Here is a 22,026-nt window from a genome sequence, read left to right as displayed (position 1 = left end):
CCTGTGGCTTGTTAGAAATGCAAATAAGGAGCTGACTGCAGTGGTTCTCAAATTTCAACATGCTGAGAAGTCACCTGGAAAGCTTGTTAAGGACCCCCGGGTGCACCCCAGAGATTTAGTAGGTCTGGGATGAGGCCCAAGAATTTGCTTTTTCTAACAAGTTCCAGGGTGGTGCTACTATTGCCCTTATTCTTTAGACCACATTAGAGCAGAACAGGGAGACTCTGTCACTTCTGCTTCTAACCTGTATCTTATCTGACATAAAGCTCAGCTGCTTTCAGTGGCAAATAACAAAGGGAATTTATTTCCTCATACAAATTGTAGTTTAGAGGTTTAAGGGCTTCAGCTGTAGCCCAATTATGTTGCCAGCTACCTGGTTCTTTCCAAGTAAATGACCTCTTTTTGAATGTAACTGAAAACTGTGAAGCTGCGAGGTGTGGACGTACTTACCAACTAACCACCATTCCTCAAATTTACCTTAAATTCTACTCACAGAGCATTTTTTGCACATTTTAGGGCCTCAAAAAAAGTAAATGTTAATCTGTCCTTCCTCCTCCTTTAAGGATGTCTATCTATTATTTCTGCTCCAAACAATTTATTTTTTCCACTTCCACATCCTTTTGCTGTACCAGAAAAATTCCTATGCATAGAGAGTGGAGAACAAACGGACATGGTCGTTCTTTATATATATATATATATTTATTTATTTATTTGCGGTACGCGGGCCTCTCACCGCTGTGGCCTCTCCCGCCGCGGAGCACAGGCTCCGGACACGCAGGCTCAGCGGCCATGGCTCACGGGCCCAGCCACTCTGCGGCATGTGGGATCTTCCCGGACCGGGACACAAACCCGTGTGCCCTGAATCAGCAGGCGGACTCCCAACCACTGGGCCACCAGGGAAGTCCGGTCCTTCTTTAAAAAGCTTTAAAGTCCAGCTCAGATGACTTCCTAAGTTTTCTTCACCCTCTCCCCAAACCAGTTTAGGAATCCTTGCTACTCAAATCTTTCCTCTTATACAATGTATCACATTTTACTATGTATATATAATAAATGCTGTGTATATAGAAAAATATGAATAAGTATAAATTAGGCTCAATAATGTAGAAATGTTACCTGAAAACTGGGTTAGCCTCTTGGTGGTGTCACCAAAAGACACAACCAAGCCAGATTGCTGGAGAAGGACTTATTACTTGCTGCAAGTAAGGAGAATACCAGGGATTTTTCCCAAAGAAGTGGCTCTCTGAACAGCGAAACTGGGGAAGTTTAAGCTATTGGTACTTGCATATTCATGAAGGGGCTTGGATGATAGAATCCAAGCTCTAGTTGATTGAAGTCATGAGGGTCAGAAAAGGTCACTGTCATCATCCCTTAGATTCCAATTGATCCAGTTGTTGAGATTTAAATTCTGCAAAACAGCCAAGACAGAGCTTTAGGTTAGTCTTTACCATTGAAAGAGAACTGGGAGTCTTTACAACTGACATATTATCTTTGCTCTTGTTATTTCTCTCGCCTGATAACAGTCCTTTGTTTCTGAATTCTTTTGTCCCCTTAAGATCATTTATTACTGAGACCTGTTCAAAGTCAAGCATTATGGCCAGGCTTAGATCACCAAATGGCTTAGGCCTAAAATGGCTTCTCTTATGTCAAGAAAGCCATGCTTGGTTCTCTTTCTCCAAGGACCCCCCTACGCTATCTGCCTACAGAAAGAGATAACTGGGGGAAAATGACAATGTGGCTATAAAGGCCATGGGTTTTTGTAACTTGGATCAGGATCCGTCCAGTTGATCTTAGTGGGATACTCTCACTTTGAAATACGAAACACACAAGGGTGATAAAGATTGGTAAAACATAAAAATCCCATAAAAGAAATCATATTATGTTTTATTAAATCCAAATCTTAAAATATCTGATGGTGTCTTGAGAAATCAATAACATTGTATTCTTTTTTAACAATACTCCTCTGCCTTGGGATACTTAACTATATTAACTGGTATTTCTCCATGTAAGCAAAAAGGAAAGAAAAAGCTATAAGGTCCTTAATTGGGTATGTCTTCAGTTGAATAAATGCTCTGAAGAGTACAGAGTCGATTTATAACTCCACTTGAGCCATTTGCTTTACTGATGGTCTTTTCTTCTTCCATCCAGCCTGGTAAAGCCCTGTCAAAGAAAACAAACGACTTAGACTCAGTGTGTCCTGTCAGTGTCTACTTTATCTGGAGGCCTTCATGTTCTACTCTTGTGCATGTCTAACAGTCACCTCTCAAGGTAAAGGAGAGAGTGAGCACACATGGCTGAGCAAATGAGAAATAAAACGACCCAAGTTTTCGAAGAAAGTGCTGAAAAGGAGAAGCTGTCTCACCCCCCAACTCACATTGCCTTTAGGTTTCTCCTTTTTGACCTTTTCTTCTCTCAGCTCATTAACTCAGGCATTGGCATAGCAAAGGTGACTTTTTTCTTTTAACATCTTTATTGGAGTATAATTGCTTTACAATGGTGTGTTAGTTTCTGCTTTATAACAAAGTGAATCAGCTATATGCATGCATATATACCTATATCCCCTCCCTCTAGCGTCTCCCTCCCACCCTCCCTATCCCACCCCTCTAATGGTCACAAAGCACCAAACTAATCTCCCTGCGCTATGCGGCTGCTTCCCACTAGCTATCTATTTTACATTTGGTAGTGTATATATGTCCACGCCACTCCCTCACTTTGTCCCAGCTTACCCTCCCCCCACTCGTGTCCTTAAGTCTATTCTCTATGTCTGTGTCTTTTTTTTTTCCAAAGAACTGCTTTATTATAATTATTTATTTATTTATTTTTGGCTGTGTTGGGTCTTCGTATCTGTACGAGGGCTTTCTCTAGTTGCAGCAAGCGGGGGCCACTCTTCATCGTGGTGTGTGGGCCTCTCACTAACGCGGCCTCTCTTGTTGTGGAGCACAAGCTCCAGACGCGCAGGTTCAGTAGTTGTGGTTCACGGGCCTAGTTGCTCCGCGGCATGTGGGATCTTCCCAGACCAGGGCTTGAACCCGTGTCCCCTGCATTGGCAGGTGGATTCTCAACCACTGCGCCACCAGGGAAGCCCCGTCTGTGTCTTTATTACTGTCCTGCCCCTAGTTTCTTCAAGACATTTTTTTTTTTTAGGTTCCATATATATGTGTTAGCATACGGTATTTGTTTTTCTATTTCTGATTTACATCACTCTGTATGACAGACTCAAGGTCCATCCACGTCACTAAAAATAACTCAATTTCATTTCCTTTTATGGCTGAGTAATATTCCATTGTATATATATATATATACCATATCTTCTTTATATTCATCTCTCGATGGAAACTTAGGTTGCGTCCATGTCCTGGCTATTGTAAATAGTGCTGCAATGAACATTGTGGTTGATGACTTTTTTTTTTTTTTTTTGCGGTACACGGCCCTCTCACTGTTGTGGCCTCTCCCGTTGTGGAACACAGGCTCCAGACGTGCAGGCTCAGTGGCCATGGCTCACGCACCCAGCCACTCCGCGGCATGTGGGATCTTCCCAGACTGGGGCACGAATCCGTGTCCCCTGCATCGGCAGGTGGACTCTCAACCACTGCGCCACCAGGGAAGCCCCATGACTCTTTTTGAATTATGCTTTTCTCAGGGTATATGCCCAGGAGTGGGACTGCTGGGTCATATGGTAGTTCTATTTTTAGTTTCTTAAGGAACCTCCATACTGTTCTCCACAGTGGCTGTATCAATTTCATTCCCACCATCAGTGAAAGAGGTTCCCTTTTCTCCACACTTTGACCAGCATTTATTGTTTGTAGATTTTTAGATGATGGCCATTCTGAGCAGTGTGAGATGATACCTCTTTGTAGTTTTGATTTGCATTCCTCTAATGATTAGTGATGTTGAGCATTCTTTCATGTGTTTGTTGGCTGTCTGTATATCTTCTTTGGAGAAATGTCTATTTAGGTCTCCTGCCCATTTTTGGATTGGGTTGTTTGTTTTTTTGATATTGAGCTGCATGAGCTGCTTGTAAATTTTGGAGACTAATCTTTTGTCAGTTGCTTCATTTGCAAATATTTTCTCCCATTCTGAGGGTTGTCTTTTCGTCTTGTTTATGGTTTCCTTTGCTGTGCAAAAGCTTTGAAGTTTCATTAGGTCCCATTTGCTTATTTTTGTTTTTATTTCCATTTCTCTAGGAGGTGGGTCAAAAAGGATCTTGCTGTGATTTATGTCTTAGAGTGTTCTGCCTATGTTTTCCTCTAAGAGTTTTATACTGTCTGGCCTTACATTTAGGTCTTTAATCCATTTTGAGTTTATTTTTGTGTATGGTGTTAGGGAGTGTTCTGATTTCGTTCTTTTCCATGTAGCTGTCCCGATTTCCCAGCACCACTTATTGAAGAGGCTGTCTTTTCTCCATTGTATATTCTTGCCTCCTTTATCAAAAATTAAGTGACCATATGTACATGGGTTTATCTCTGGACTTTCTATCCTGATCTATTGATCTATATTTCTGTTTTTGTCCCTGTACCATAATGTCTTGATTACAGTAGCTTTGTAGTATAGTCTGAAGTCTGGGAGCCTGATTCCTCCAGCTCCGTTTTTCTTTCTCAAGATTGCTTTGGCTATTTGGGGTCTTTTGTGTTTCCATACAAATTGTGGAAGTTTTTGTTCTAGTTCTGTGAAAAATGCCATTGGTAGATTGATAGGGATTGCATTGAATCTGTAGATTGCTTTGGGTAGTATAGTCATTTTCACAATGTTGATTCCTCCATTCCAACAACATTTTATATCTCTCCATCTGTTTGTATCATCTTTAATATCTTTCATCAGTGTCTTACAGTTTTGTGCATAGAGGTCTTTTGTCTCATTAGGTAGGTTTATTCCTAGGTATTTCATTCTTTTCATTGCAATGGTAAATGGGAGTGCTTCCTTAATATCTCTTTCAGATTTTGCATCATTAGTGTATAGCAATGCAAGAGATTTCTGTGCATTAATTTTGTATCCTGCAACTTTACCATATTCATTGATTAGCTCTAGTAGTTTTCTGATAGCATCTTTAGGAATCTCTTGTATAGTTTCATGTCATATGCAAACAGTAACAGCTTTATTTCTTCTTTTCCGATTTGGATTCCTTTTATTTCTTCTTCTTCTCTGATTGCTGTGGCTAAAACTTCCAAAACTCTGTCGAATAATAGTGGTGAGAGTCGACAACCTTGCCTTGTTCCTGACCTTAGAGAAAATGGTTTCAATTTTTCACCATTGAGAATGATGTTGGCTGTGGGTTTGTCATATATGGCCTTTATTATGTTGAGGTAAGTTCCCTCTATGCCTACTTTCTGGAGGGTTTTTTTTATCATAAATGCATGTTGGATTTTGTCAAAAGCTTTTTCTGCATCGATTGAGATGATCATAAGATTTTTCTCCTTCAGTTTGTTAATATGGTTTATCACATTGATTGATTTGCATATACTGAAGAATCCTTGCATTCCTGGGATAGACCCCACTTGATCATGTATGATCAAGTGTATGATCCTTTTAATGCGCTGTTGGATTCTTTTTGCTACTATTATGTTGAGGATTTTTTTTTGTGTGTGTGGTACACGGGCCTCTCACTCTTGTGGCCTCTCCTGTTGCAGAGCACAGGCTCCATATGCGCAGGCTCAGTGGCCATGGCTCATGGGCCCAGCTGCTCCACGGCATGTGGGAACTTCCTGGACCGGGGCACGAACCCGTGTCCCCTGCATCGGCAGGGGGACTCTCAACCACTGTGCCACCAGGGAAGCCCTGATTTCCCCTTTTATGGCTGCTAGCATCTGCCTTATGTATTAAGGTGCTCCTATGTTGGGTGCATAAATATTTACAATTGTTATATCTTGTTCTTGGATAGATCCCTTGATCATTATGTAGTGTCCTTCTTTGTCTCTTGTAATAGTCTTTCTTTTAAAGTCTATTTTGTCTGATATGAGAATTGCTACTCCAGCTTTCTTTTGATTTCCATTTGCATGGAATATCTTTTTCGTTCCCCTTACTTTCAGTCTATATGTGTCCCTAGGTCTGAAGTTGGTCTCTTGTAGACAGCATATATACAGGTCTTGTTTTTGTATCCATTCAGCCAGTCTATGTCTTTTGGTAGGAGCATTTTATCCATTTACATTTAAGGTAATTATTGATATGTATGTTCCTATTATCATTTTCTTAATTGTTTTGGGTTTGTTATTGTAGGTCTTTTCCTCCTCTTGTGTTTCCTGCTTAGAGAAGTTCCTTCAGCATTTGTTGTAAAGTTGGTTTGGTGGTGCTGAATTCTCTTAGCTTTTGCTTGTCTGCAAAGTTTTATGTTTTCTGTGAATCTGAATGAGGTCCTTACTGGGTAGAGTAATCTTGGTTGTAGGTTGTTCCCTTTCATCACTTTAAATATGTCCTGCCGCTCCATTCTGTCTTGCAGATTTTCTGCGGAAAGACCAGCTGTTAAACTTATGGGGATTCCCTTGTGTGTTATTTGTTGTTTTCCCCTTGCTGCTATTCATATATTTTCTTTGTATTTAATTTTTGCTACTTTGATTATATGTGTATTGGCACGTTTCTCCTTGGATTTATTCTACATGGGACTGTCTGCTCTTCCTTAACTTGATTGACAATTTACTTTCCCACATTAGGGAAGTTTTCAAGTATAAGCTCTTCAAATATTTTCTCATTCCCTTTCTTTTCCTCTTTTCTGGGAACGCTTTAATTTGAATGTTGGTGCATTTAATATTTTCCCAGAAGTCTCTGAGTCTGTCCTCATATTCTTTCCATTCTTTATTCTGCTCTGCGGTAGTTATTTCCACTATTTTATCTTCCAGGTCACTTATCCATTCTTCTGCCTCAGTTATTCTGCTATTGACCCTTCAAGAGAATTTTTAATTTCATTTATTGTGTTGTTCCTCATTGTTTCTTTGCTCTTTAGTTCTTCTAGGTCCTTGTTAAACATTTCTTGTATTTTCTCCATTCTATTTCCAAGATTTTGCATCATCTTTACTATCATTTTTATCATCTTTACTTTACTTTACATTTTTATCATCTTTACTATCATTACTCTGAATTCTTTTTCAGGTAGACTGCCTATTTCCTCTTCATTTGTTTGGTCTGCTGGGTTTTTACCTTGCTCCTTTATCTGCTGTGTGTTCCTCTGTCTTCTCATTTTGTTTAAATTACTGTGTTTGGGGTCTCCTTTTCACAGGGTGCAGGTTCATAGTTCCAATTGATTTTGGTGTCTGCCCCCAGTGGGTGAGATTGGTTCGGTGGGTTGTGTAGGTTTCCTGGTGGAGGGGATTGGTGCCTGTGTTCTGGTGGTTGAGGCTGGATCTTGTCTTTCTGGTGGGCAGGACCACATCCGGTGCTGTGTTTTGGTTTGTCTGTGACCTTATTATGATTCCTGGCAGCCTCTCTGCTAATGGGTGGGGGTGTGTTCCTGTCTTGCTAGTTGTTTGGCATAGGTTGTCCAGCACTGTAGCTTGCTGGTCTTTGAGTGGACTTGGATCTTAGCGCTGAGATGGAGATCTCCAGGAGAGCTTTCGCCATTTAATATTACATGGAGCTGGGAGGTCTCTTGTGGACCAATGTCCTGAACTGTGCTCTCCCACCTCAGAGGCACAGGCCTGACACCTGGCCGGAGCACCAAGACACTGTCAGCCACAGGACTCAGAAGAAAAGGGAGAAGAAAAGAAAGAAAGAGAGAAAAAAATTTTAAAAAGTAAAATAGTTATTAAAACAAAAAAATTAAAAAATTATTAAACATTAAAAAAATTAAAAGTAGTAAAAAAGAAAGAAAGAGGGCAACAAAACTGAAAAAGAAATCCAACAGCGATAACAAGTGCTAAAAACTATCCAAAAAAAAAAAATAAAAGACAGATGGAAACCTAGGACAAATGGTAAAAGCCAAGCTATACAGACAAAATCACACAAAGAAGCATAAACATACACACTCTCAAAAAGATAAAAAGGAAAAAAATATGTATATCTATATATAAAAAAAAAAGGAAGAGAGCAACCAAATCAATAAACAAATCTACCAATGATAATAAACTCTAAATACTAAACTAGGATAAATATAAAACCAGAAACAAATTAGATGCAGAAAGCAAACCCCAAGTCTACAGTTGCTCCCAAAGTCCAGCGCCTCAATTTTGGGTTGATTCGTTGTCTATTCAGGTATTCCACAGATGCAGCGTACATCAAGTTGATTGTGGAGATTTAATCCACTGCTCCTGAGGCTGCTGGGAGAGACTTCCCTTTCTCTTCTTTGTTCTCACAGCTCCTGGGGTTCAGCTTTGGATTTGGTCCCACCTCTGCATGTAGGTTGCCTGAGGGTGTCTGTTCTTTGCTCAGAAAGGACGGGGTTAATGTAGCAGCTGATTAGGGGGCTCTGGCTCACTCAGGCCAGGGGGAGGGAGGGATATGGGATGCGGGGCAAGCCTAAAGCTGCAGAGGCCAGCATGACATTGCAACAGCCTGAGGCACGCTGTGTGTTGTCCTGGGGAAGCTGTCCCTGGATCACGGGATGCTGGCAGTGGTGGGCTGCACAGGCTCCTGGGAGGGGATGTGTGGTTAATGACCTGTGCTTGCACATAGGCTTCTTGGTGGCTGCAGCAACACCCTTAGTATTTCATGCCTGTCTCTTGTGTCCACGTTGATAGCCATGGCTCACGCCCGTCTCTGGAGCTCATTTAGGTGGTGCTCTGAATCCCCTGTCCTCGCACACCCTGAAACACTTGTCTCTTGTCTCTTAGGCAGGTCCAGACTTTTTCCCGGACTCCCTCCCGGCTAGCTGTGGTGCACTAGCCCCCTTCAGGCTGTGTTCACACAGCCAACCCCAGTCCTCTCCCTGGGGTCTGACCTCCGAAGCCCGAGCCTCAGTTCCCAGCCCCCGCCTGCCCCGTCGGGTGAGCAGACAAGCCTCTCGGGCTGGTAAGCGCTGGTCAGCAGCGATCCTCTGTGCTGGAATCTCTCCCCTTTGCCCTCTGCACCCATCTTGCTGCGCTCTTCTCTGTGTGTCCGAAGCTTCTCCTCCACGACCCCTCGTCTCTGCCAGTGAAAGGTCTTCCTAGTGTGTGGAAACTTTTCCTCCTTCACAGCTCCCTCCCAGAGGTGCAGGTTCTGTCCCTATTCTTTTGTCTTTGTTTTTTCTTTTGCCCTACCCAGGTACATAGGAAGTTTCTTGCCTTTTGGGAGGTCTGAGGTCTTCTGCCAGCGTTCAGTAGGTGTTCTGTTGAAGTTGTTCCACATGTAGATGTATTTCTGATGTATCTGTGGGGAGGAAGGTGATCTCCACGTCTTAGTCCTCCACCATCTTGAAGGTCTCTCCAAGATGACGTTTAATGGTTGCATTTTAATCTGTTGCTGTTAACAGTAATGATGGAGATTGTGGTCTGGTGAATTGGACAAGAGCCAAGAAAGTGCCAAGACTTTACAGTGAGAAACAAAGACTGTCCTTCTATTGTTTGGGTCATTCACCCTGGACAGATGGGCAAACCACAACTAAAGCAAAGTAGTGAGACACCTGCCTGCTATTTATATAGGAGAGGATCAATATTTTGTGGGATCAAAAGCTCTTATAATTTGGGGAACCTAAGAAAAAAGGACATAAAATAACAAATTAAAAAGTGGGTAACAAAGGGTTTAGAAAATGGCAAAATATGGAAAATTACAAACGTAAAAGGGCTGACAGACACTATAACCATCACAAAATCCAGAAAAATAACACAATATTCTTATTAACAGGCTGTCTCTTCCACCACTATAATGGTTCCCCGCTCTATATTTATGTTCAATTCCTTGTGCCATATATGGAGCACTTTTACATTGCAATAACTCTGGCCCAGCAGGTTCTGGAGTTAAAAGACACAATCGACTTTACTGATGTGGTTAAAATGTATTATGACTGCAACTTTTACAAGGCATATCAACATATTAATAGTGCTCCTAGAAGATGACCTGGAATGGGCCTGCTATAGACTGAATGTTTATGTCTCCCCAAAATTCATATGTTAAATCCTAATTCCCAATATAATTGTGTTAAGAGGTGGTGCTTTTGGAAGGTAGTTAGGTCATTAAGGAGCCTGCATGAATGGGACTAGTGCCTTTATAAAAGAGACCCCAGAGAGTTCTCTTCCCCCTGCCACATGTAGGGACACAGTGAAAAGACAGCTGTGAACCAGGAGGCAGGATCTTAGCAGACATCAAACCCGCTGGCACCTTAATCTCAGACTTTTTAGCGTCCAGAACTATGAGACATTTCTGTTGTTTATAAGTCACCCAGTCTAGGGTAGTTTGTTATAGCAACCTGAACAGGCTAAGACAGGGTTCAAGCAAGAGAGGGGCCCTGATATTTTAGGTTCATTATCTTTACAGTAAATCCATCCCATGTGCTAAGTGCACTTTGCTAGGAACCTGACTGTTAAAATTCAGTGACTATTTTGAGATCCTGAAGTAGAAAAATTGGAGAGATTTATGAGGCACATCACAATGTGGAAGGTATCCTAATGATTTATTTACTTTCATCTTAGAATTCTGGTCTATGTGAATGCATTTCATATTCAAAAATTAAGTAAATCATTTTTAAGTAAAAATTTAAAAAGAAACCTATAAGACATGGTTCTACTCTCACCCTTGATAAGCTTCTTCAAATTATGCTGGGGTGGTAGAAGAGAAGAAAAAAACTGAGAAGTTTGAGAACTCTCAGGAATCTAACAGGGATACAGACTCTAGTTCCTGTGAGCTAACAGGAGAGAAAGGTAGTCAAGAGGGGCCACTGTGGCCTCAGGAGATCAGTCCATTCACAAAAGTCCATTCACAAAATCTGGTTTAGAGTGAGAATAAAGGCCCAGACAAGACACTTGGTGCTAAACAGGGGTTCTGTAACTGGAAGGTCATGCAAGGCCCAGTTGAACGGGCTGGACCAAGGTAACCAGAGGAGGAAGTTTGCCTCCAAGAAGACTCTTGCCGCTGGCTTGCCCCATGCACACTACACAGATCAAGTGGTCTACCACAAGACAGATTCTACACTCAATAGGAGATAGCCTTAGGCCACAGATGTGTAACAGGCTTCCTCATCACTCCTGTATGAGCTCTTGACCTACACAATCTGTAAACAAAATAAAATAATTGTCATTTTAAGCCACTACCTTTGGGGCGGTTTCTTATACAGCATAGTAACCAGAACACTTTTCTCCATCCATTTATTTCTGAAGCAAGGTACTTGGTAGGCACTTTGAACATAAATTATTTTTAACATGTTGTTAGGTGAGTACGCTGAGAAGCAGTGTAAGACCAGCAGTTGCCCTAATTCCAGAGGCGGAATGCATTTCGGTGCTGCTGTACAAGCGCATTCCAGGAGTGCTGAACTCCCACCTACTACCTCTCCAACCCCACTGTGTTCTTGTTTCTCTCTGTCCTACGTGCACGCCATTACTTTCACCAGGAATACTCTCCCCTGTATCTCATTCCTTCCATTTTGTTCCTCCCTTCCATCACCACCTTCTTTATCCAACTCCCTACAGTATAAGTGATCCTCTTCTGATTGCACAGACCCCTGCTTTCATCATTGTGAGTGACCAGCACACTGCATAATAACTGCCTTTTTGCATATCTCTCATATGATAATGAAATTGTGAAAGAATTTCAATCCAAAATGGAACCAGATGATATGAAATGGAGAATCTCATACATCTACCCTCAGAAGAATGGAACTTGAGAACTGAGACTGATTTCTGTATATGTCTGATTTACTGAAAACCAAGACATCTCCTGACAAATGATCATTTGCTAAGAATCTGTCCCACCCTCAAGCCAGTGAACTTACTGCCTGGACTCTGGCTGGACTTCTCCCTCTTCACACTGTTGCCCATAAATGCAGCCTGCCCCAAATCCTCATGGACTCACCTGTAAGTTGCTGCAGCGCACGTTTCCTGAATTGCAGTTCCTCTGCTACTTTCAAATAAACTCAATTTCTGGTAATTTGAGCTTGCTCCAGTATACCTCTTTATTTATGGTTGACAAAATCCTTAAAAGGTGTGGAAAAATTCCTGTTCATTGTCATACTTCTAAAGCTCTAACATGCACATAAAATTTGGTATATAGTAAGTCCTTATTATTTACTCACTAAAAGGATTAATGAACTATAATATGTCCTTTACTGCAGGTATTCAGTTAGATGACTCCTTACCCCAATATAGTTTTTCTTAGCATGTGTTGTCCAAATGGAACTGAACCTTCATTCAATTCTCAGAGAAGAGCAGGAACCATTCTGTGAACCAATATGAAAACGAGGGCTGGTAAAAGCCACTGGATCAAGAATAAAATACCTAGGAATAAATCTACCTAAGGAGACAAAAGACCTATATGCAGAAAATTATAAGACACTGATGAAAGAAATTAAAGATGATACAAACAGATGGAGAGATATACCATGTTCTTGGATAGGAAGAATCAACATTGTCAAAATGACTCTACTACCCAAAGCAATCTACAGATTCAGTGCAATCCCTATCAATCTACCAATGGCATTTTTCACAGAACTAGAACAAAAAATTTCACAATTTGTACGGAAACGGAAAAGACCCCGAATAGCCAAAGCAATCTTGAGAACGAAAAACGGAGCTGGAGGAATCAGGCTCCCAGACTTCAGACTATACTACAAAGCTACAGTAATCAAGACAGTAGGGTACCGGCACAAAAACATAAATATAGATCAATGGAACAGGATAGAAAGCCCAGAGATAAACCCACGCACATATGGTCACCTTATCTTTGATAAAGGAGGCAGGAATGTACAGTGGAGAAAGGACAGCCTCTTCAATAAGTGGTGCTGGGAAAACTGGACAGCTACATGTAAAAGTATGAAATTAGAACACTCCCTAACACCATACCCAAAAATAAGCTCAAAATGGATTAAAGACCTAAATGTAAGGCCAGAAACTATCAAACTCTTAGAGGAAAACATAGGCAGAACACTCTAAGACATAAATCACAGCAAGATCCTTTTTGACCCACCTCCTAGAGAAATGGAAATAAAAACAAAAATAAACAAATGGGACCTAATGAAACTTCAAGGCTTTTGCACAGCAAACGAAACCATAAACAAGACCAAACGACAACCCTCAGAATGGGAGAAAATATTTGCAAATGAAGCAACTGACAAAGGACTAATTTCCAAAATTTACAAGCAGCTCATGCAGCTCAATAACAAAAAAACAAACAACCCAATGCAAAAATGAGCAGAAGACCTAAATAGACATTTCTCCAAAGATGTACAGACTGCCAACAAACACCTGAAAGAATGCTCAACATCATTAATCATTAGAGAAATGCAAATCAAAACTACAATGAGATATCATATCACACCAGTCAGAAAGGCCATCATCAAAAAATCTAGAAACAATAAATGCTGGAGAGGGTGTGGAGAAAAGGGAACACTTTTGCACTGCTGGTGGGAATGTGAATTGGTTCAGCCACTATGGAGAACAGTATGGAGGTTCCTTAAAAAACTACAAATAGAACTACCATATGACCCAGCAATCCCACTACTGGGCATATACCCTGAGAAAACCATAATTCAAAAAGAGTCATGTACCAAAATGTTCATTGCAGCTCTATTTACAATAGCCCGGAGATGGAAACAACCTAAGTGCCCATCATCGGATGAATGGATAAAGAAGATGTGGCACGTATATACAATGGAATATTACTCAGCCATAAAAAGACACGAAATTGAGCTATCTGTAATGAGGTGGATAGACCTAGAGTCTGTCATACAGAGTGAAGTAAGTCAGAAAGAGAAAGACAAATACCATATGCTAACACATATATATGGAATTTAAGAACAAAAATGTCATGAAGAACATAGGGCTAAGACAGGAATAAAGACACAGACCTACTGGAGAACGGACTTGAGGATATGAGGAGGGGGAAGAGTGAGCTGTGACAAAGCGAGAGAGGCATGGACATATATACACTAACAAACGTAAGGTAGATAGCTATTGGGAAGCAGCCGCATAGCACAGGGATATCAGCTCGGTGCTTTGTGACTGCCTGGAGGGGTGGGATAGGGAGGGTGGGAGGGAGGGAGACGCAAGAGGGAAGAGATATGGGAACATATGTTTATGTATAACTGACTCACTTTGTTATAAAGCAGAAACTAACACACCATTGTAAAGCAATTATACTCCAATAAAGATGTTAAAAAAAGAATATATTGACTAATATATTGAATTTTTGTAATACATAAAAATATTTTGGTCGTTGGAAAAATCAGTGTAGAAAGTTGTACATGATAATTCAGAAGAATGTAAAACAAGTAGCCAGGTTTTAAAAGGAGAAATTAGTAGAAGAATGTATGTAAGGGATATTCACCAAATGTAACAATGATGTGAGGGGTATTTACTTAAAGTAATCCTTGCTTATTGATTTAATCTGTAATCACCCTTGTATTTTGTGGTTCAAGTTAAAGTTTAAAAGGTGAAAAAAAAAAAAGCCACTGGATCGATTGATCTGGTTATATAAAGCCACTGGTCAAATTGACCTGGCTCCTTACATTCTGTGACCTCCCTATAATGGCCCAATATGAAGGGAAACCCAGCAATCCTGTTGGAAATAATGAGGGCACCCCTCATTAGCCCTAGGAAGGATTGGTTCCAGGACCCCCACGGATACCAAAATTCATGGATGCGCCAGTCCCTTATATAAAATACCATACAGAGACCCTCAAGATGGCAGAGGAGTGAGACGTCAAGATGGCCTTCCTCCCCACAAATACATCAGAAATACACCCACATGTGGAACAACTCCTAAAGAACACCTACTGAACGCTGAGAGAAGACCTCAGACCTCCCAAAAGGCAAGAAACTCCCCACATACCTGGGCAGGGCAAAAGATAAAAGAAAAAACAGAGACAAAAGTATAGGGACAGGACCTGCACCACTGGGAGGGAGCAATGAAGGAGGAAAAGTTTCCACACACTAGGAAGCCCCTTCACTGTGGACTGGTGGAGACTGCAGGTGGCGGAGGGGGGGATGTTTCGGAGCCATGGAGGAAAGCACAGCAAGAGGGGTGCAGAGGGTAAAGTGGAGAGATTCCTGCACAGAGGATCAGTGCCGACCAGCACTCACCAGTTTGAGAGGCTTGTCTGCTCACCCACCGGGGCGGGCGGGGGCTGGGGGCTGAGGCTTGGGCTTCGGAGATCAGATCCCAGGGAGAGGACTGGGGTTGGCTGCGTGAACACAGCCTGAAGGGGGCTAGTGTGCTACAGACAAACAGGAGGGAGTCCAGGAAAAATATGGACCTGCCTAAGAGGCAAGATACAAGTGTTTCAGGGCGCGCGAGGAAAGTGGATTCAGAGCGCTGTCTAAACGAGTTCCAGAGATGGGCGCGAGCCACGGCTATCAGCGCAGACACCAGAGACGGGCATGAGATGCTAAAGGCTGCTGCTGCAGCCACCAAGAAGGCTGTGTGCAAGCACAGGTCACTGTCCACACCTCCCCTCCTGGGAACCTGTGCAGCCCCCCACTGCCAAGGTCCCAAGATCCAGGGACAGCTTCCCCAAGAGAACACACGGCGCAACTCAGGCTGGTGCAATGTCATGCCAGCCTCTGCTGCCGCAGGCTCGCCCCACATCCGCACCTCCCTCCCTACTCCCACCCCCGCATGAGTGAGGCAGAGCCCCCTAATCAGTTGATACTTTAACCCCATCCTGTATGAGCGGAAAAACTCAGGCAACCTACACGCAGAGGCGGGGCCAAATCCAAAGCCAAACCCCAGGAGATGTGCGAACAAATAAGAGAAAGGGAAATCTCTCCCAGCAGCCTCAGGAACAGCGGATTAAATCTCCACAATCAACTTGATGTACCTGCATCTGTGGAATACATGAATTGACGATGGATCATCACAGAATTGAGGTGGTAGACTTTGGCACCAATGATATATATATTATTTTCTTTTTCTCTTTTTGTGAGTGTGTATGTTTAAGCTTGTGTGATTTTGTCTGTATAGCTTTGCTTTTACCGTTGGTCATAGGGTTCTGCCTGCCCGTTTTTTTGTTTTTTTCTTTTTTTTTAGTATACTTTTTAGCGCTGTTTTCATTGGAGGATTTGTTCTTTGGTTTGGTTGCTCTCTTCTTTTTTTTTAAACTAAATATATTTTATTTTAATAACTTTATTTCCTTCCTTCCTTCCTTCCTTCCTTCCTTTCTTTCTTTCTTTTTCTTTTCTTTCTCTTTCTCTCCCTTTTCTTCTGGGCTGTGTGGTTGACAGGGTCTTGATCCTCCAGCGGGTATCAGGCCTGTGCATTTGAGGTGGGAGAGGCGAGTTCAGGAAACTGGTCCCCTAGACACCACCAGGCCACATGTAATATTAAACAGCAAAAACTCTACCAGAGGTCTCCATCTCAAAGCTAAGACCCAGCTCTACTCAACAACCAGCAAGCTACAGTGCTGGACACCCTATGCCAAACAACTAGCAAGACAGGAAAACAACCCCACCCATTAGCAGAGAGGCTGCCTAAAATCATAATAAGGTTCCAGACACCCCAAAACACACCACCAGATGCGGTCCTACCCACCAGAAAGACAAGATCCAGCTTCATTCACCAGAACACAGACACCAGTCCCCTCCACCAGGAAGCCTACACACCCACTGAACCAACTTTAGCTTAAAAATTCTCTAGAAGGAATCAGTAGCAGAATAACTGAAGTGGAAGAATGGATAAGTGACCTGGAAGATAAAATAGTGGAAATAAATACCACAGAGCAGATAAAGAAAAAAGAATGGAAAGAATTGAGGACAGTCTCAGAGACCTCAGGGACAACATTAAACGCACCAACATATAGGGGTCCCAGAAGAAGAGAAAAGGAAAGGGACTGAGGAAATATTTGAAGAGATTATAGTTGAAAACTTCCCTAATGTGGGAAAGGAAATAGTTAATCAAGTCCAGGAAGCACAGAGAGTCCCATACAGGAAATATCCAAGGAGAAACACACCAAGACACATATTAATCAAACTATCAAAAATTAAATACAAAGAAAAAATATTAAAAGCAGCAAGAGAAAAACAACAAGTAACATACAAGGGAATTCCCATAAGGTTAACAGCTGATCTTTCAGCAGAAATTCTGCAAGCCAGAAGGGGGTGGCAGGACATATTTAAAGTGATAAAAGGGAACAACGTACAACCAAGATTACTCTACCCAGCAAGGATCTCATTCAGATTACACGGAGAAATTAAAACCTTTACAGACAATCGAAAGCTAAGAGAATCCAGCACCACCAAACCAGCTTTACAAAAAATGCTAAAGGAACTTGTCTAGGCAGGAAACACAAGAGAAGGAAAAGACCTACAATAACAAACCTAAAACAATTAAGAAAATGGTAATAGGAACATACATATCAATAATTAATTTAAATGTAAATGGTTTAAATGCTCCAACCAAAAGACACAGACTGGCTGAATGGATACAAAAAGAAGACCCATATATATGCTGTCTACAAGAGACCCACTTCAGACCTAGGGACACATTAAGATTGAAAGTAAGGGGCTTGAAAAGGATATTGCATACATAATGGAAATCAAAAGAAAGCTGGAGGAGTAATTCTCATATCAGACAAAACAGACTTTAAAATAAAGACTGTTACAAGAGAGAAAGATGGACTCTACATAATGATCAAGGGATAAATCCAGGAAGAAGATATAACAATTGTAAATATTTATGAACCCAACATGGGAGCACCTCAGTACATAAGGCAAATGCTAGCAGCCATAAAAGGGGAAATCGACAGGAACACAATCATAGTAGGGGACTTTACACCCCACTTTCACCAATGCACAGATCATCTAAAATGAAAATAAACAAGGAAACACAAGCTTTAGATGATACATTAAACAAGACAGACTTAATTCATATTTATAGAACATTCCATCCAAAAACAACAGAATACACTTTCTTCTCAAGAGCTCATGGAACATTCTCCAGGATACATCATATCTTGGGTCACAAATCAAGTCTTGGTATAATTAAGAAAATTGAAATCGTATCAAATATCTTTTCCAACCACAATGCTTTGAGACTAGATATCAATTACAGGGAAAATCTGTAAAAAATACAAACATATGGAGGCTAAACAATAGAGTACTTAATAAGCAAAAGATCACTGAAGAAATCAAAGAGGAAATCAACAAATACCTAGAAACAAATGACAATGAAAACACAATGACCCAAAACATATAGGCTGCAGCAAAAGCAGTTCTAAGAGGGAAGTTTATAGCAATACAATCCTACCTTAAGAAACAGGAAACACCTCAAATAAACAACCTAAACTTACATCTAAAGCAATTAGAGGAATAAGAACAAAAAACCCCAAAGTTAGCAGAAGGAAAAAAATCATAAAGATCAGATCAGAAATAAATGAAAAAGAAATGAAGGAAACGATAGCAAAGATCAATAAAACTAAAAGCTGGTTCTTTGAGAAGAAAAACAAAATTGATAAATCATTAGGCAGACTCATTGAGAAAAAAAGAGAGAAGACTCAAATCAATAGAATTAGAAATGAAAAAGGAGAAGTAACAACTGACACTGCAGAAATACAAAGGCTCATGAGAGATTACTACAAGCAACTATATGCCAATAAAATGGACAACCTGGAAGAAATGGACAAATTCTTGGAAATGCACAACCTTCCGAGACTGAACCAGGAAGAAACAGAAAATATAAACAGACCAATAACAAGCACTGAAATTGAGACTGTGATTAAAAATCTTCCAACAAACAAAAGCTCAGGACCAGATGGCTTCACATGTGAATTCTATCAAACATTTAGAAAGAGCTAATACCCATCCTTCTCACAGTCTTCCAAAATATAGCAGAGGGAGGAACACTCCCAAACTCATTCTACCAGGCCACCATCACCCTGATACCAAAACCAGACAAAGAGGTCACAAAGAAAGAAAACTACAGGTCAATATCACTGATGAACATAGATGCAAAAATCCTCAACAAAATACTAGCAAACAGAATCCAATGGCACATTAAAAGGACCATACACCATGATCAACTGGGGTTTATCCCAGGAATGCAAGGATTCTTCAATATATGCAAATCAATCAATGTGATACACCATATTAACAAATAAAAGATAAATACCATATGATCATCTCAATAGATGCAGAAAAAGTTGTTGACAAAATTCAACACACATTTATGATAAAAATCCTCCAGAAAGTAGGTAGCAAGAGAACTTACCTCAACATAACAAAGGCCATACATTGACAAACCCACAGCCAACATCATTCTCAATGGTGAAAAACTGAAACCATTTCCACTAAGATCAGGAACAACACAATGTTGCCCACTCTCAGTACTATTACTCAACATAGCTTTGGAAGTTTTAGCCACAGCAATCAGAGAAGAAAAAGAAATAAAAGGAATCCAGATCAGAAAAGAAGTAAAGCTGTCACTATTTGCAGATGACACGGTACTATACATAGAGAATCCTAAAGATGCTAGCAGAAAAGTACTAGAGCTAATCAATTAATTTGCTAAAGTAGCAGGATACAAAATTAATGCACAGAAATCTCTTGCATTCCTATACACTAATGATGAAAATCTGAAAGAGAAATTAAGGAAACACTCCCATTTACCGTTGCAACAAAAAGAATAAAATACCTAGGAATAAACCTACCTAAGGAGACAAAAGACCTGTATGCACAAAACTATAAGACACTGATGAAAGAAATTAAAGAAGATATAAACAGATGGTGAGATATACAATGTTCTTGGATTGGAAAGATCAACATTGTGAAAATAACTATACTACCCAAAGCAATCTACAGATTCAGTGCAATACCTATCAAACTACCAGTGGCATTTTTCACAGAACTAGAACAAAAAATTTCACAATTTGTATGGAAACACAAAAGGCCTCGAGTAGCCAAAGCAATCTTGTGGAAGAAAAACAGCTGGAGGAATCAGGCTCCCTGACTTCAGACTATACTACAAAGCTACAGTAATCAAGACAGTATGGTACTGGTGCAAAAACAGAAATATAGATCAATGGAACAGGATAGAAAGCCCAGAGATAAACCCATGCACATATGGTCACCTTATTTTTGATAAATTAGGCAAGAATATACAATGGAGAAAAGACAGCCTCTTCAATAAGTGGTGCTTGGAAATTGGGACAGCTACATGTTAAAGAATTAAATCAGAACACTCCCTAACACCATACACAAAAATAAACTCAAAATGGATTAAAGACCTAAATGTAAGGCCAGACACTATAAAACTCTTAAAGGAAAACATAGGCAGAAAACTCTATGATATAAATCACAGCAAGATCCTTTTTGACCCACCTACTAGAAAAATGGAAGTAACACCAAAAATAAACAAATGAGACCTAATTAAACTTAAAAGCTTTTGCACAGCAAAGGAAAGCATAAACAAAACAAAAAGACAGCCCTCAGAATGGGAGAAAATATTTGCAAATGTAGCAACTGACAAAGGGTTAATCTCCATAATTTATAAGCAGCTCATGCAGCTCAATATCAAAAAAACAAACAACCCAATCCAAAAATCGGCAGAAGTCCTAAATAGACATTTCTCCAAAGAAGGTATATAGACTGCCAACAAACACATGATAGAATGCTTAACATCATTAATCATTAGAGGAATGCAAATCAAAACTACAGTGAGGTATCACCTCACACTGGTCAGAATGGCCATCATCAAAAATCTACAAACAATAAATGCTGGAGAGTGTGTGGAGAAAAGGGAACCCTCTTGCACTGTTGGTGGGAATGTAAATTGATGCAGCCACTGTGGAGAACAGTATGGAGGTTCCTTAAAAATCTCAAAAAAGAACTACCATATGACCCAGCAATCCCACTCCTGGGCATATACCCTGAGCAAACCATAATTCAAAAAGAGTCATGTACCACAATGTTCATTGCACCACTATTTACAATAGCCAGGACATGGAAGCAACCTAAATGTCCATCGACAGATGAATGGATAAAGAAGATGTGTCACATATATACAATGGAATATTACTCAGCCATAAAAGGAATCAAAATTGAGTTATTTGTAGTGAGGTGGATGAACCTAGAGTCTGTCATACAGTGTGAAGTAAATCAGAAATAGAAAAATAAATACTGTATGCTAACCCATATATATGGAATCTAAAAACCAAAAATTGGTTTTGAAGAACCTAGGGGCAGGACAGGAATAAAGACGCAGATGCAGAGCATGGACTTAAGGACACAAGGAGCGGGGAGGGTAAGCTGGGATGAAGTGAGAAAGTGGCATGGACATATATACACTACCAAATGTAAAATAGATAGCTAGCGGGAAGCAACTGCATAGCACAGGGAGATCAGCTCGGTCCTTTGTGACCACCTAGAGGGGTGGAATAGGGAGGGTGGGAGGGAGACGCAAGAGAGAGGAGATATGGGGATATATGGATATGCATAGCTGATTCACTTTGTTATAAAGCAGAAACTAACACACAATTGTAAAGCAATTATACTCCAATAAAAATGTAAAAAAAAATAATAATAGCGTATTACCATGAAGACAGTCAGCTCTCCATATCTGTGGATGTAAAACCCGCAGAAACAGATGGCCGCCTGTACAACTTGAGAAAGCTCTGTGCACTCTCTCCTTTAGGCAGCTCTTATATTAAGCCTGGGCCAGTATGGGCCATGCCCCTGCCCTGGTGCCATAACTTAGACCTTTTGGTAGCCGAGGTGAAGGGAAAGGTCTGGCCCTACAAAGGCCCTGAAAACCCCAAGCTGACCTTGAATGAGATTGGGCAAGGGCGTTCAGTGGCCTCAGGTAGAGAGAAATCTATAATCAAATCACCTGACCCAATACTGGCTCTGCCACATACCTCCTATGGAATGTGGGGAGTCAAACTCATTGATAAAATGAGGTAAATAGTAATAGCAACATCACAAAAGTCTTTTGACATTAATGAGCTGCTGAATGGGTAAAATGTTAATCCTTTTACAAATGTTAATTATTGTT

The 22,026-nt window shown here is 40.7% G+C and overlaps 1 long non-coding RNA gene across 3 annotated transcripts in view; it reads right to left on the bottom strand.

Moving 5' to 3' along the window:
- Positions 1 to 1,168: 1,168 nt before the first annotated feature.
- LOC132526223 (uncharacterized) overlaps positions 1,169 to 22,026 on the bottom strand; it is a 41,794-nt gene continuing 20,936 nt past the window's right edge. The window contains exons 1-3 of one of the 3 annotated variants that reach the window (XR_009542501.1): positions 11,902 to 12,017; positions 1,980 to 2,157; positions 1,169 to 1,405 (exon numbers count right to left, since the gene is read on the bottom strand). This is a non-coding gene — a long non-coding RNA (uncharacterized LOC132526223). Of the gene's footprint in view, positions 1,406 to 1,979; positions 2,480 to 11,901; positions 12,018 to 22,026 lie in introns of those variants that run through there. The other 2 variants (XR_009542500.1, XR_009542499.1) reach the window with 2 other exon arrangements.

Source organism: Lagenorhynchus albirostris, chromosome 9, assembly GCF_949774975.1.
Source record: "Lagenorhynchus albirostris chromosome 9, mLagAlb1.1, whole genome shotgun sequence".
NCBI classification, from domain to species: Eukaryota; Metazoa; Chordata; class Mammalia; order Artiodactyla; family Delphinidae; genus Lagenorhynchus; species Lagenorhynchus albirostris.
The sequence above is the reverse complement of the archived record's forward strand: the minus strand, read 5'-3'. Positions and strand labels throughout refer to the sequence as shown.